This window comes from Ambystoma mexicanum, chromosome 8 (genome assembly GCF_040938575.1).
Source record: "Ambystoma mexicanum isolate Mex_15411 chromosome 8, UKY_AmexF1_1, whole genome shotgun sequence".
Classification (NCBI taxonomy): domain Eukaryota; kingdom Metazoa; phylum Chordata; class Amphibia; order Caudata; family Ambystomatidae; genus Ambystoma; species Ambystoma mexicanum.
The window spans coordinates 1,325,698,349-1,325,713,547 of NC_090929.1; positions in this window are offsets into that span (position 1 = coordinate 1,325,698,349).

The window sequence follows — 15,199 nt, forward strand, 5'->3', positions numbered from 1 at the left end:
GCTCTCCAACCTTGAGTCCAACACCCTCTGTGTCCTCATCTTACTTTATCTCTCTTCTGCCTTTGACATGGGCAACTGTGCCATCCTGCTCAACCATCTCCGTGGTAACCTGGGTATCACTGAACAGGCCCTGGCTTGGCTGACTTCTTTCCTCTCTGATCGACCCTACCATGTCCAACTTGGGTCCTTCCTCCCCTCTATCTCTGGCTCTGCTTTTGGTGTTCCCCAGGGGTCTAACCTCTCTCCCTGGCTGTTCAACCAATACGTGGCACTTCTTGCCCAGCGCATTGCCGCTCTCTGACCCAACATTCAGTGCTATGCGGATGACAGTCAGCTCATTGTCAGGCTCCTTTCAGTCGCCTCTTCTCCTTCTCTCATCTCTGACTGTCTGTCTGCTATCCAGGAGTGGTGTGCCGCCAATGATCTCTGCCTTAATGCCAGTAAGACTGAGATTCTCCTCATTGGCACACCTACTCCCTCCTTTCCTGTCTCTCTCTGGCCGGCTTCTCTTGGCCCTCTTACTGCTCTCACCTGTGAGGCTAAAAACCTCAGGGTCATCTTCGACTCCACTCTCTCCTTCTCTCTTCACATCTCTGACATCTCTAAGATGTCACACTACCAGCTGCACCTCTTCACAGGTATTCTTCCTTTCCTCTCCTTTGACCAGAAGCTCACTGTCTCCAGAGATCTGGTTCTCTCTAGGCTGGACTACTGCAACAGACCCTTTTTAAATCTTCCTGCTTCTACTCTCCGTCCCCTGCAACTTATCCAGAACAGGGCTGTGAGACTTGTCCTTGGCCTCAAGCCCAGGGATTGTATCTCTTCATGACTGAAATCGCAGCACTGGCTTGCAGTGGCTGCAAGGATTTCGTTGAAAACCCTCTGAATTGTCCACAAGGCCTTCTGGGGCCTGTGCCCTCAATACCTTCAACTCTCCTTCTCGAGATCTTCGCTCATCCGCCTCCAACTCCCTCAGAGTCAGTCGCTTCTCCAAGCAACAAGTTGGTGGTACTTCTCTTTCTTCAGCTGAGGCCTCCCTCTGGAACAGCCTCTGTGCCTCTCTGAAAATTGAGAAGAACCATCTCCGCTTCCGTAAGCACCTTCCTCTTTGCTTCTACTTTCTCTCCTCCTCTTCCCTGCTGAACTCCTGGCTGAAATTGAAACTGCACTGGTCACCTGGCTACCCTCTGTTCTCGGGCCCAGGTCCCCTCCCTACCACTTGCACGCCTGCACATCCCCCCCAGCAATCCTTGCATTCTGGGGCTGTTTCAGTATCCCTACAACTCCCTACCAGGACTTGACACCAGATGTCTGCCTTTACCCTTGCACCTGCCACCAGCTGGCCGCACTTCTTATTTATTGTTCCTATTTATTGTTTCTATTTCTATTTATTTACTGTTACCCTATGTACTTTTCCCCTTCCACTTCCCCACACCCCTTCACTTGTGCAATCTCAATTTCACCTGGCCTAGTAAGATTGTTGTCTCTGTTTTCCCTCTGTTCCCCTTCCTTGCCTCGTCATGCCTTGAAACACTTGTGTATAGGCGCGTTATTAATACCACATCATGTCATATCATATCATATCCATATGTTCGAAGTCACTGGGACTCATTACGAGTTTGGAGGTAGCCATGGTGCTATTAGCGCCATGGCTGTCTCCAAAATTGTGTGCGGGTCCAGGTTCCTTGAATGAGGAATTAGCATGTCATTCCAACCTTGGAGGACCTGGTAATTCCTCATTCAAAAAAACAATCCCATTCCCATTTGAGCCCCCATAGGGCTCAATGGGAATGGGGATGGAGCTAATAACAGGCCCGTTAATAACAGACCCGTTATTAGCTCCCTGGTCCCCTTGCGGGACCCGCAAAGGAGGTCTGGTCTGACCAGACGTTCTGAGCGGGTCCTGCAAGGGAACCTCGTAATAGGGTGGAATGGGTTTACCGGCATCCATTACCGGTGCCGGTAAACCCATTCCGTCAACCTTGTAATGAGGACCACTGTCTCTGCTGCTTAAAGTGCACTCTGAAGAAAGGTTTAGAGAGGAAGGAATATCCTCTTGTTTGAGTCAATCAATCAAATTAATTTAATTTTCTTCATTTAGGTCTAATGTCTAGGGGTTTCTTTTATTTTAAATGAAAAAATACTGTTCTTTCACGCTTGGAATTAGGTGGCACTCCATGTTTAAAAAAGACTACTTGTGAATCTATTTCCACTGAGTTTTCCTCCTTATCAAATGCGATTTCACATTTTTCTCCACCCTGAACTTCACTCTCTTCTTTTTATTTGCTTTAGTCTGAAGGAATGAAGCAGTGTCATTGTTGGCGTCTACTAATTATTCAGGAAACCCAGAGGTAATTTTACAGGGAACTTTCTCTAAGGCTTGTCATAGCTTTCCTACAATTCACTCTTTTCCTCATCCTGTTCATTTTCATTTGGATTATGTTCTTCTTTTCATTGTCCACTCTGTCTTGTTTATTCATATTGGATAGTCTTTCTAGGAGCGTTAGAAATCGGATTTCCCTATGTCAACAAGTTGACCGCGCTCAGTCAATTTCATTTGCCTGCCACTCCAATTGAGAAATATTTTCTCCCCCGTCCTCATAACTGTGGGGGGTTAGGGTCTTTGGTCATATCTCTGTTCCTCCCTTGAAACATAATGGTTCTTTTTAGGGAAGTAATTCCTGCAATTCTGATAACTGTTGTTGGGATCCATAATGGAAGGCCAGGAACAAAAGACTGACCTTGCAGATTCCAAGCCGAAAAAGCCACAACCACAGGGTTGGTCTTTTGTTCCTGCCCCTTTGTCAGCCTCCTATACCTCCCCATACACTTACAAGATATGATATGATATAATATTTTATTTATTTCGTGCTCAATAAACAAGTGTTTCAGAGCGCGACCAAACAAAGGGAGAGCAACAAGGGCGAATAACAACAGCGATCTTACTAGGCCCAGTGACATTAAGAACGCACAAGTGCAAGGAAAAGGGAAAAGGGGAAAGTGCGAGGAAGGGAGAGGAGAGAAAAGTGCGGCACAAAGGAGAGAACAGAATAAATAATAAGTGCAGTAAATAAATAAATGCAATAAATAAACATAATAAATACAGGCAGAGGCAAGTGCGTAATTTGTCAGATAGGGTGTATCTGGATGAGTGAAGAAGAAAAGTGGGGGAACTGTATGGGTACAGTTACAGATCCCAGTGCAAGGGATGGCTCAGGAGGCTGTGCAGGAGGATGAGCAGGTACCAGGGCCCGAAGGACAAAGGTGGCCAGAAGCATGATGCAGAGAGAGAAAACAGATCAGCAGGGGAGCGGAGGGGCAAAGGCAGAGGCGAAGAGGAAGGTCTTGAGGTGCTTATGGGAACCGGAGATGGTTCTTCTCAAGTTTCAGGGTGGCAGGGAGGCTGTTCCAAAGGGCTCACCGCCGAAGTCTGAGATCTACCCCCAGCTCGTCTCTTTGAAAAATGACTGACCCTGAAGCAGTTAGAAGTAGAGGAGCGAAGAGCACATCACAGGAAGACTTCTTGGGTTTACACATAAAAGTTCCTCAGAAAGTTTTGGGTTTTTTTTAAAACGATTTTTGGGGTGAACGAAAAGGGACAGAGGAAAGTCACAGAAGTATTTTTGTTTTCATTCTTTAAATGGGAGAAATGGTGAAACCATGTACCAGTGTTTTGGATGACTTTGTAAGTTGTTAGTGGTGGTTTTGACATTTCTTGATTTTTGTTTTACATAAATTTGACTGCATGTTTGTTCTTAATGCACCCTCTCTATTATTATTCTTCTTCTTCTTCTTCTTCTTCTTCTTCTTCTTCTTCTTCTTCTTCTTCTTCTTCTTCTTCTTCTTGCTCTCTATTCCCTTGTATTCCCTTGCATTTACGGCATAATAATTATAATAATAATAATAATAATAATAATAATAATAATAATAATAAATTAATAATAATAATGATCTAAGAAGAAGAAGACGAAGAAAAGTAGTATTCGTAAATTTAACTGAGATGTTTGTACTGCTCTACGACTTTGTTCTATCATTTATTGATTGTACCGTACCCTCCAATAAAACCCTAAGAAGTGAGCGGTAGAGTAGACAACGGTATTGAATATGGACTTGTGTCTTAAACGAAAAAAAATAACATTATTGATGACATCTGAATACATTACACAGTGTTTTCGAAACTGAATGCTGCGTTCATAAAATATTCACCTACTATATACAAAGAAAACACATAAAAGCTGCGTTCTGTACAAATCACTCAGCCAGCAGCCCTGACTCGGGCCTTCATCCTTCAGACATTGATGTATTGAATACCCTTCATTTGTGCAAAAATGTTATAGTGCTTAGAAATCGGAGGCATTGTCATCAACAGCTTCATAAAAATGCTGACAACATTGTGGATGGCGAATCTGCCTGTTTAAAATGAATAACACAATAGTCTTCATTACGACCCAGGCGGAAAACCATGGTGCTAATAGCACCATGGTCCATGCCGGTAACTTACTGACTCCGCCATGGAGAAAGGGGGAATTACTACCCCATTACAAGGTTGGCAGGGCGGTAATTCCCCCTTCCTCCATGGGCCTTCCCCATTCCCATTTTTGCCCCATAGGGCTCAATGGGAATGGGGAAGGCGCTAAGTACGGTACCGCAATTTGCGGCACCGTAATTAGCAACAAGGTCCCTTTGCGGGACCCTATTTTAACGGCTGGTGTAGACCAGAGCCCAGTCGTTAAGGTCGGGTCCCGAAAAGGGACCTCGTAATCAGGCGCTAATGGTTTAACGGCACCGCAGCCTTTTACGGCGCCGTCAACCCATTAGCGCCAGGGTCGTAATGAGGCCCAATGACTAACATAAAGCTTCTCTATAATAAAATCGTTTATTTTTTTTTTACATAAAACATAGTGTCATTGGGTCTTCAAATATAAAATACAAAAACGTACAATTATTCTATTAGCTGGTGTTATGAATCGGCCCCCAACTCTTTGCACAATTATGGTGAACAGAGATGTTTAGAAAAGGAGCGAGTGCACTAGGAATACGCCTGGGCATTCATTCGAATAAGGGAAGTCTCAGGGTCAATCGCCCAAAGTAATATTTTTCTGGAATATGAACCGGAGCAAATGGTTTGACAGAATATAACGCGTACATCACCAGCGGTGAAGTGCAAACATTTACTCGACATTTCCGATCATGCGCTGACAGCTATGAAATTGAGACCCCTGCTGGCAAATGAACCACGAGAGATTAACAAATCGAAACCCGTTCACTGCACCGTGTACCAATTTTGTAACATGTCTAACATGCCGTAAAATAAGGACATTATGTTCAGTTTAAATATTTCCATCTTTCTCTATGCACTTTTACAAATTGCTACAAGTGACGATATAATCTAGGAAGTGTTGAGCAGCTCGCCTTCGCAGCAAGATTTAGCAGTTGATAGAAGACAATCGTTTTTATCAACTTGATGCCTTATTTTTTCATTTACCGTTGTTCCAATGCTTGCCTATTCCAAATTGTGCAAGTGATAAAACAGAATACTTAAGACCAGAGATGACCTTCTGGAGAAGTGCCGCTCTCTTCGCATTTTGTTTACCTAAATGTCCTTACTACATTTGGTACTCTCTGTCTTGAGAAGCATGCTGCTTTAAAATATTTTTGGCATATTTAAGGCGTATAATATATTTAATTATACAGTGTGTCATTACTATCCAATGCATGTTTTGCAGTATAATTTTCGCTATTCAATTCAATTGCATTTGCTGTCATATTACGTGGTGTTCATTCATTTATCGAGTTAGCTAGTGATATCTAGGTCTCCTCTCGCCTTTCACCTTTACACTCTCTTTTCTTCATGCTCTTTCCTCTCTATGTTTTTCTGACATTCTCCCCTTACTTGTCTTGTCTAGATTTCACGTTCCCTTTAAACGTCTGCCTGTTTCCATTTATTACAGTGAATTAAATTACTGGCTGTTGTGACAGTGCTTTGAAGCTTGAGCGATCTGGCACAAAGCACTGCACAAAAATGATATTATTATTATTAAATCATACAAACCCTTCTAATTTATTTTATCCACTACATTGCATTTTGGTAAAACATCCAATGTCAAGCTCATTATCATATGTTGTTAGATGTCTTTTGTTTTGGGATTTTATGTTAACTATTTAAATGATTAGAATTGGCTGTTTCCTGCTCAGGTGGTGGTGCTACTTTCTGACGCCACGTACAGCGCTCTCAGCTTCCTCAGACTTGTGGGATCTGATGGAGGGAGCAGCTGGTGGAGCAGACTGTTTCCTGCTCACGTGATGATGCTGCATGCTGACATCACTTACATCGTCCTGAGGTCTGCCGCAGTGTCCTCGGCCCTAGGGGAGACGGTGGAGCAGCTGGTGCAATTTGCTGTTTCCTGAGGTTCCTGGCTGGCCCCTGGTCTTGTCTGTGCCCCTGCTCTTCTATCCCTTTTCAGAGTTTGTACCATGCAGGTCTTTTGACTGGCAGCAGGCTTTCCACTACTTGCCGTCAGGCGTTTTACATTTAAACTTGTCCCAGGACTCCCGAGTGAAGTGCCCGTACCTGAAATAAGCACACAGACACAGATCTTCCTGTCACGGGCTCCTGGCATGCACTACTCGTGTCGTTGAACCACCCACTTTATTTATATGACTGCGCAACAGCAGAACGTTGCTGTTGCCCCAGTGACTTTGACACATTCCTTATCAATTGTAAAACACAACTTTATAATCCAGTCAGTGCAAACAGGACAGAAATAAACATGGTATCATATCAAATTTGGTTGGGCCCAACGTGAGCAACACTAGGTGACTTGGTCTGACACAGTCCTTTCACGCCTAGCCACCCATTATATAGTCTCTGAAACACGGATGGCATCTTTTGCTCTCTGGACGGGGGTACCTTCCTCCTGCTGGTTCCTCCATGGTGTCTTCTTCCACCCCGGATGGTGTGGGCTCTGCACCTTCCGCATTGTCATCCGGTGCTTGTTCCACACTTTTGGTTCCTGCCAGGGGACCTTCTTGCTCTCATTCTCTGAGCCCTTCTTTTCCTCCAAGCTTCTGAATGAAACTGGAGTTCCAAGTTACTTTTTCGCTCTGATCGGTGGCAGTTACCATCAAGCCTTTGAACTGGACCACACCCATGGTGGAGGGCTCGTAGGTGAGGACAACTTCCCTTCGGGTGATGATTTCGCACCAGTACAGTGTCACCCACCACTATGTCCGGTGGTTTGAGATGTCGTCTGAGGTTCTCCTCGTTGTTATGTGTTCTCATATCCATAGATGTCCTGTCATCATCAATGACACCTGGTTACTGACCTTCCACCTGTGGGAGTAATCCTTGGAGGCACCTTTGGAAGAGCGCCTCAGCAGGGGTCACGCCGTGGATTGTTGAGGTGATCCGCTGCATTCCATCAATAATTCGTATAGAGTTCTCAGCCCATTTCCCCGGCCTCGGGCTATGCAGAATACTTTGTTTAATGTTCTCCTAAAGCGTTTGGCCTCCCCGTTAGCCCTGGGCCATACTGGTGTGTCCCTCCGGTGTGTGATGCCACAGTCCGCCATAAACTCAGAAAAGTCCTCCCCATGAAATAGTGGCCCATTGGCCGAGCAAACAATCCTGGGGAAGCCATTTAGTGCAAATATTTTCTCCATGACTTGTGTCACCTGGTCACATGATGTGGACTCCACTAACTCGACCTCCGGGTATCAAGACCACTGGTCTATCATCACGAGGAAGTGTACCCCCCCTACCTGTGGACCCAAAGTCAGCATGGACAATGTCCCATGATTGCTCACTCGTGGTAATGGTCTCTTTGTAAGCTGGGGCAGTCGCTTGGCACTAGATGCAGTTGGCAATGTGTTAATCGACTTTGCTTCTATGCCTGGAAACCAGACCTTTGGTCATAGTCTGGCTTTTGTGTTTGCTGTTCCCTGATGGCTACAGTGTGTCAACTCCATTATCCTTCCCACCAGTGCTTGCGGGATCACTAGCTGATATCCTCTCAGTATTAAACCGTCATCCGTTGCTGACAGTTCCTGCCTGACCCACCACAGCTGCTCCAGATCCAGCTGTGTCTCTCGGCTCCTGTGGTTGGGATTTGATAGGACAGTCTTCCACTCACCGCTTATCATGGCAGTCCGGATCGCCCGGAAACATTCGTCCTCTTTCGAGGTGTCTGGTACTTCCTGAATGGGGAGAGCTACCGACTTGGCGGCTCCCAACGTTAGGCGAATATGCACCTTGACTTCTACCAGTGCTGTGTCCTCTCGTGCTCCTCCGCTTCTTGGGTGTCGTGAGAGGTAGTCGGCTGGGTTATGTGGTCCGGGTCTATCTGTCATCACTACTCTGTACTCAATCAGGCCAGACCCTTTGATCCTTGGGGGCGGCTTGGATGACGATCCCACCATGATGAGGACTAGTCATTTATGGTCAGTTAGAGTAACAGGTATGCCCAAAATGTAAATCTGAAAATGTTGGCATCCCTATATGATGGCCAGGACTTCTCTCTCAATCTGGAAGTATAGTTGTTCTGTGTTGAGAGCGCCTTGCTGGCATACACAATTGGGTTCAGCTGTCCTTGCACGTCCTGTTGCGACCAAACCACTCCCAGCTCAACTGGACTGCCGTCGACTATGATCTCAGACTCCTTCCTCGGGTCGAAGAATGTCATAGATTCTTTCCATGTGAGCGCCTTTTTGATGGGCCTCCTGCTCTTTGACAGACCATTCCAATACTTTGTCCTTTCATGTCAGCATCCTGAGGGGGTTAGAGAGGGTCGCCCGATTTGGCATGAGCTGACCACAACACGTCACCATCCCCAGGAAGCTCCTAACTTCTGGCACTTTTCATGGTGGTTTTGCCACCTGAATGTTCTTGATTTTCTGCTGGTCTGGGGAGATTCCCTTCTCAAGGAAAACAAATCCAAAGTATTAAATGCTGTCATTCAGGAACTCACACTTTTTGCAATGTAAGGTGAGTCCAATTCTTTGGATTCTTTCCAGAGTTTTCTCGAGATGAGCCATGTTTTCGACTTCCAACGTGGTGTAGACCAAAAAGTAATCGCTGAGATTGATGAACCCTTCAAGACCTGCCAAGGCTCTGGGTATGACATTCTGAAATACTTCAGCTGAGGAAGAGACCCCAAAACCTCAGCGTTTTTATTGGTAAAGCCCTTGGTGGGTTGTGAAGGTGGTAATGTAGCACAAGTCTGGGTAAAGTTTCAGCTGATGGTACCTGGAGTGCAAATCTAGCTTTGAAAATAACCTGGCCTCTTGCAGCTCTCCTACCATGCCATCAAATGTCAGTGTGATATGTTGTTCACGCTTGATGGCCAGGTTTGGAAGCCTCATGTTGACGCAGATTTGTACTGAACCAGGTTGCTTCGGTTTAATTGCCACAATGATGGAGGATGCCCATGGGTCGGGGCCCTCCACCCTTTCTATGATATCCAGGTCTACCAGGTTTTGTAGTTCATTTTCCACCTGTTGTTGGAGATGAAATGGGATTCAACAGTGTTTTAGTGCAGTTGGGCATACTGTTTCATCTATATGCAACTTGATGGGCTCGCCCTTCAATTCACAAACCTCTTCAAACACTGCTGCAAACCTCTTGAGAACCTCGTTAATGTATTCAGCATAGATGCTGAGGGTCAAATGTACAATGCTGACGGCCTCTGCTGCAGCGAAGCTCAGTAGAGAGTGCGTGCTTATGTCTGTAACAAAGAACTTGCCTCGAATCTCCTTTCCTTCGTGGGCAACCCTAGTCACGAACATGCCTCTAAGAGGTTTCGGCTGAGTATCCCCAAATGTGAATATTTTTGCCTGGGCTTTTCATGAGTGCCTCGTAGTGGCATGTTGCCAAGACGTACACCATACACAGATGCCCCGGCTACAAGTACGGGTGTCACCGTTCCATCCACGGCTACTGTGCACATGGGCTGCCTCCTCTTCTTCTTTAGAGAGGCTATACTTAAGATGAAAAATATCTCTTCTTCCTCCTCTTCATCTTCTGCCCGGTCTTGACTCGGTGCTCCTTGCTCGACAACTGTAACCTGCCACTGTCGCTGTGGTATGACTCGGTGACCTGCTGGGCCCTCTGGGAATAGTTACTGGTGTGGGTGCTTTTCAAATCCAGGCAAAGTGACCCGCCGCCACAAATTGTCCGCATACTCTCCCTTTCACCGGACATTCCCCCATGTGTGGAAGGTCATAGCCACATTTGGGACATGGCAGCAGTGTCGCAGATCTCCTTGGGGGCCATCTAGGTCTTGACGGACCAGCATTTTGCGAGTGCCCTTTTGCCCATTCGTCCTCCACTTTCAGTGAGCGCTGCGCAGCTTCCATTTTAGTTGTGCGGCTCTACCCCAGTTCATATGATCTTCCCATTTCTAAGATCTGGGGCAGTGACAACCAAGACTCACGCAGTACATGTCGGGACAGCTTCCCTGAAGTGCACCCTTATATCAACTGGTTCCTAACCATACCCTCCTCATTCTCCCATGCACATGTACTTGCCAGGTGACGGAGCCTGCCATAAAATTAGTCCAGGGATTCCTCCTCCTTCTGTTTCTCGCTGCACATAAGGAACCTTTCATAGTCTTGATTTAACAACGTTCCCACTACTCACCTACATGAGGATACCAAACATTTTTTATTTATTGTGGGCAACCTGGACAGTGTGAAAGACCAGGATCTTTATGTAACTATAAAACTATTACCAACTATTAGCATGGGAATACTTTTAACCATAAGGATGCTGCATACCTGTACAGCTGTGGCAGGGGAGAGAGGTGTAAGGTGCAGCTGTGTGAAAGAGCACCGGAAAACAGATATGGAGAAGTAGTGGGAGAGATGGCAGAGAGAGGGGGACTTAGGACAAGCCTCTTGAGCCAGTCGTTCATTCTCCTCTCACCGTTCATCCTTTTGGTGTGGTACTGACCCATTACATTGCAGTTAAGCTCATATACGCACATATTAGCACATAATTATGTACATGCTTTTTACACTTTAAATCCTAGCATCATATTACCGCTGACCTAATTTATATTTTTGATACTTTTTGCCTATGCAAGATATGTGCATGTATGTGTATATTTTGGTATTTTAGTTATTACTTTAAGAAGAAGTTGTAGCCATATTTATTACTTAAAGTTCCAACACCAGTATTTTTGTCAAGACAGTTGCTACGTTGTTAAGTTTTTACCTTCATTAGGTTCCCTTTCTGGATGGGAAAGAGGAAGAGCCACTATTAACTGGGAGAGGGTGATCACTGAGGAAGAAAATACTAAAAACACCAAATGTCACTCAAGGAGCAACTGTTGAACCTAGAAAGAGAAGATGTACAGAAGAGGTGGGGAAAACAAGACGCAATAAAGGACAGTAAGAATCTTGTGAATGGGTACAGAACTTTGGAACATTTTCTGAAAAATACATTGGGTGTACATGGGGAAGAACTTTCTGCTGGCTGAGAAATCACTTTGTAGAAGGAAAAGTTTGGTTGGAAGATATGTTGGTACTGGTTCAAAATACTCTAGAGCCAGCCTCTAAACAGAGTAAAACTGGACATCAAAAGAGGAGTGATGCTAGCAAGAACACAGGACAGGGAGAACCTCCCAGCAACATTTTAGTAGGGGAGACCCTGTGTAAAGGGAGTAGGTCACACAATAATCTTTCTAAGTTACTCTGTTTTAAGGAGACCTACAACGATTACACGTTTGTCAAAAGGTTGTCCATTATGAAATTTCATATATTAAATATACATGAAGCGTTGTTGAGGCTAGACAGTAAATTACAGCTGGATTCCTGTCTCTACTGTCTCTACTGGCTAATTGAAGGACATCCCTGACATCCCTGACATCCCCGATGATAGCAGAAAAGGGAAGATTTCAAATATGTGACATGCCAGGTAGAGGACACGACTCCAGTTGCGAGATCAAGAATCAAGAAATGTGCAATCCTGTTGGGGGTACATTTTCCAGCTTCTTCACCAGATGGGGCAGTCTCCAATATAACAAACTAAACTGAACAAGTAGTGTCTCAAAATTATGTTTTCCAACATTTATTGGTGAGAGTTTATTCATGCCCACCAGATCCTGATATTTCAATAAACTTGGCTAGTTGACCCAATTAATCTCTGAGTTTTCTTACTCTATGGGCCTCATTACAAGCATGGCGGTCCGAGAACTACGGTACCGGTAAGCATTCCGGTACTGTAATTCCCAGACCGCCATACTACGTGCTCTGCTCGCTGGTGCCGTTTCACCCGGCAGGTTTTTCCTGGTGGGTGTAATGCCACCCGTGAGCAGAGCACGTCCGATGCACCGGCACAACTCTGTATGTGCCGGTGCATCCGACCTCCCCATCCCCATTCAGCCCTATGGGGCAGAATGGGGATCGGGAGCCCCTTGATACTGGCACCCACAAATGGGAAATTACCGGGTCCGCATGCTCGGAATGACCCGGTTCTTGCCCATTCGTGGGTGCCGGACAAAATGCAACTCCGCCGGCAGCCATGCCCTTAATAAGGGCACAGCTACCGTCAGAGTTGTAATGAGGAGCTATGTCTTTCCAGCACTCAGGACTAGCTCGAAAGGAAGGCCCTCTGCAGGCCCAGCTGTATATATTTCAGTAACATTAGGTCTAAAAGTAATTCAAACATGCATCCTTGACTATGACATCTAGGGGAATTAAGCTCTTGGTTTAGTAAACTTTTATAATAATTCAATTGAGAAGGCGTCAATTGTATTTCTGAAATCTCGGAAGTATATTGTGGTAAACAATCATGGCCCAAGCATTCGTGTTTGGCTTATAATTGTGGGAGACTGGTAACATGAGTTGATTTTTTCACAGAGAATGAGGAGAAGGCGGCTTTACATTTACCAAGACCTCATCATAAAGATCCCTTAACCCCGGATACTGCTTTACACGTATGTCTATCTTGATGGAAACAGGGTCAGAGCTGTCAGGAGCAGGTTTGGCTCTGCATCTTCTGGTAACTATACATTTGATAATAGGAAGTTTAAAAGTATAATAAATTATGTCCTAAGTCCCATGCAATGATTGAGCAGTATCCATGGTTTGTGGTGCCCAGGAGGTGTGAAAGTGACCAAAATTGTCTTGTATTGACCTGGGTTAGGAGCAAGACACAGTTTGGTTTCATGTACACTTCACAATTACTGAAGAAGGGTGGCAGTGTGTTACACTTGACAAGTGATTTTTTATAAGAAGTGGATTGGGGAACCTGTATCTGGGTGAAGGCGTGAATAAATAAGGTTTGCAAATGAGCAAAGAGGACAGCTGGGAGTCAACAGAACAAGTACATTTTCAGTTTGTTTTCCGAAAAGTCTCCAAGAAGTCTGACAAGTGTATTTTCAATAAGAAGGTCATTCTACAATCTTGGTTCGATCATGGATAAACATCTGTCCTCTCTGGAACAGCAACCTGAGAATGGAATGACAAGCATATTGCTGTTTGCAGACCTGAGACTCTGGAATGGCTGGTACCATTTCAGAAGAGAGGATGGATGTGGTGGAGTTCGGTCTTGCTTGCAATTAGAAATCCAGCAGAAACTTTTCAAACTAATCATTTCATGGACAGGAAGCCAGTAAAGTTCACACCTGTGAGGAGTGATGGCTGAATACTTAGTGAGCCAAAAGATGATGCACACAGCAGAGTGGTGTATTTTTTGAAGACGTTACATCTAGTAACTCCTAAATCCTGCATACATGTCATTACCATAGTCAAGGTCGGAATCTGTGAGGATGCCAGACACATATGGCAGGCCATCACTAGGGATAAAAGAAAGGACTTGTTACAATAGCCAAAGCCAGTGCAAGGCCACTAAAGAGTCTTAATTTATCTGAATGATAGAGAGAGATCAGTATCCAAAATAATCCCCACGTTTCTAACCCCATAGGCTTATGAAGCAGGAAGGCTAAATAGATGGGTTTGTGTGGGAAGAAGCTGAGGATTGTTAAACATGTTTCTCAGGCCTATCAAGAGGATCCCGGTCTTGGTCAGGTTCATTTGCAATCCGTTCTAAGTCAGCTATTCATAATTCTTAGAAAGACCTTCCATCAGGGGAGAAAAGGAGTTGGAAGGACCAGAAACATTGGTGAAAATGTGGTTATCGTTAGAGAACAGCAATTAGAGCAGACTCCATGCCATGCATGGGATGGAAGCCTGATTGAAAAAGATCCAAGATTTTGTTTTGTTCAATGAAGTCCTGTATTGTGGGTGGCTCACCTGCAGAGTAGGGTGACCATCGCTACTAAAACTGACATATTGACCTGCCTAAGCATGGATACTCAGTCATTACATTTTGATAAAGTGTTTCCAAATTATTGTGATCAGACAGAGTTTCTTCAGAATCTCCCGGCCTAGCTGGAAAAATGTCAGAAAAAAAATAAATCATGGGTGTTTATTATCTGTAAAGCCAAAATGAAAGCCTTGCTTGACGCTCTCAAAAATCCTTAGCCCAACATAGAGGCTATTAAGTCATTAAAGCTTGATTTATCGGCGCATTTTCTCTCTATGCTGTAAATGATAGTGCGGCAGCAAGTGCATACATATGTCGCTGTTTTCTCCTGCAGAAGCGCAATTATGTGCAGTCACACTTGAGTAAATGGAATATGTCATAAACAAGCAAAGACCTTTTAAATCACCTGGGATTGAAAGAGTCTCAAATTATAAATTTTGCTGCCAGACTGATCTATAGGTTACAGTTCTCATACAGGTTTTGAATGCACTCATTTTAAGGAAATACCTCCCACAAAATAGGAAAGTAGGAATAATTGCGCCAATATACAAAAAAAGGCAACACGTCCGACGCCTTCTCATGTCACCTGTTCACCTTCTTGTATTGCACTTCTAAGTTGCTTGCAGGCATACTACTAAAGGATAGGAGCAGTGAGTACAGGAACGGATATTCCAGATGATAGTATGCTGGCCTTTAGGGCTGGTACTGGTACAATTTGTCAAGGTGTGAATTTATATTAATTTTTGGCCAAATATGTGAATATCATGGGCCCTCCTGCCTTTGTGGCTTTCAGAGATTTGAATATTTACACATGTTTGGTGCACCTTTAATAATATGTGAGTGCCTAACACCCGCTTTTCATGATAAAGGCTTTGTATATATACTTAATAGCATGTGTCTGCTATGGAAATGGTGGTGAACTAAGCAAACAAA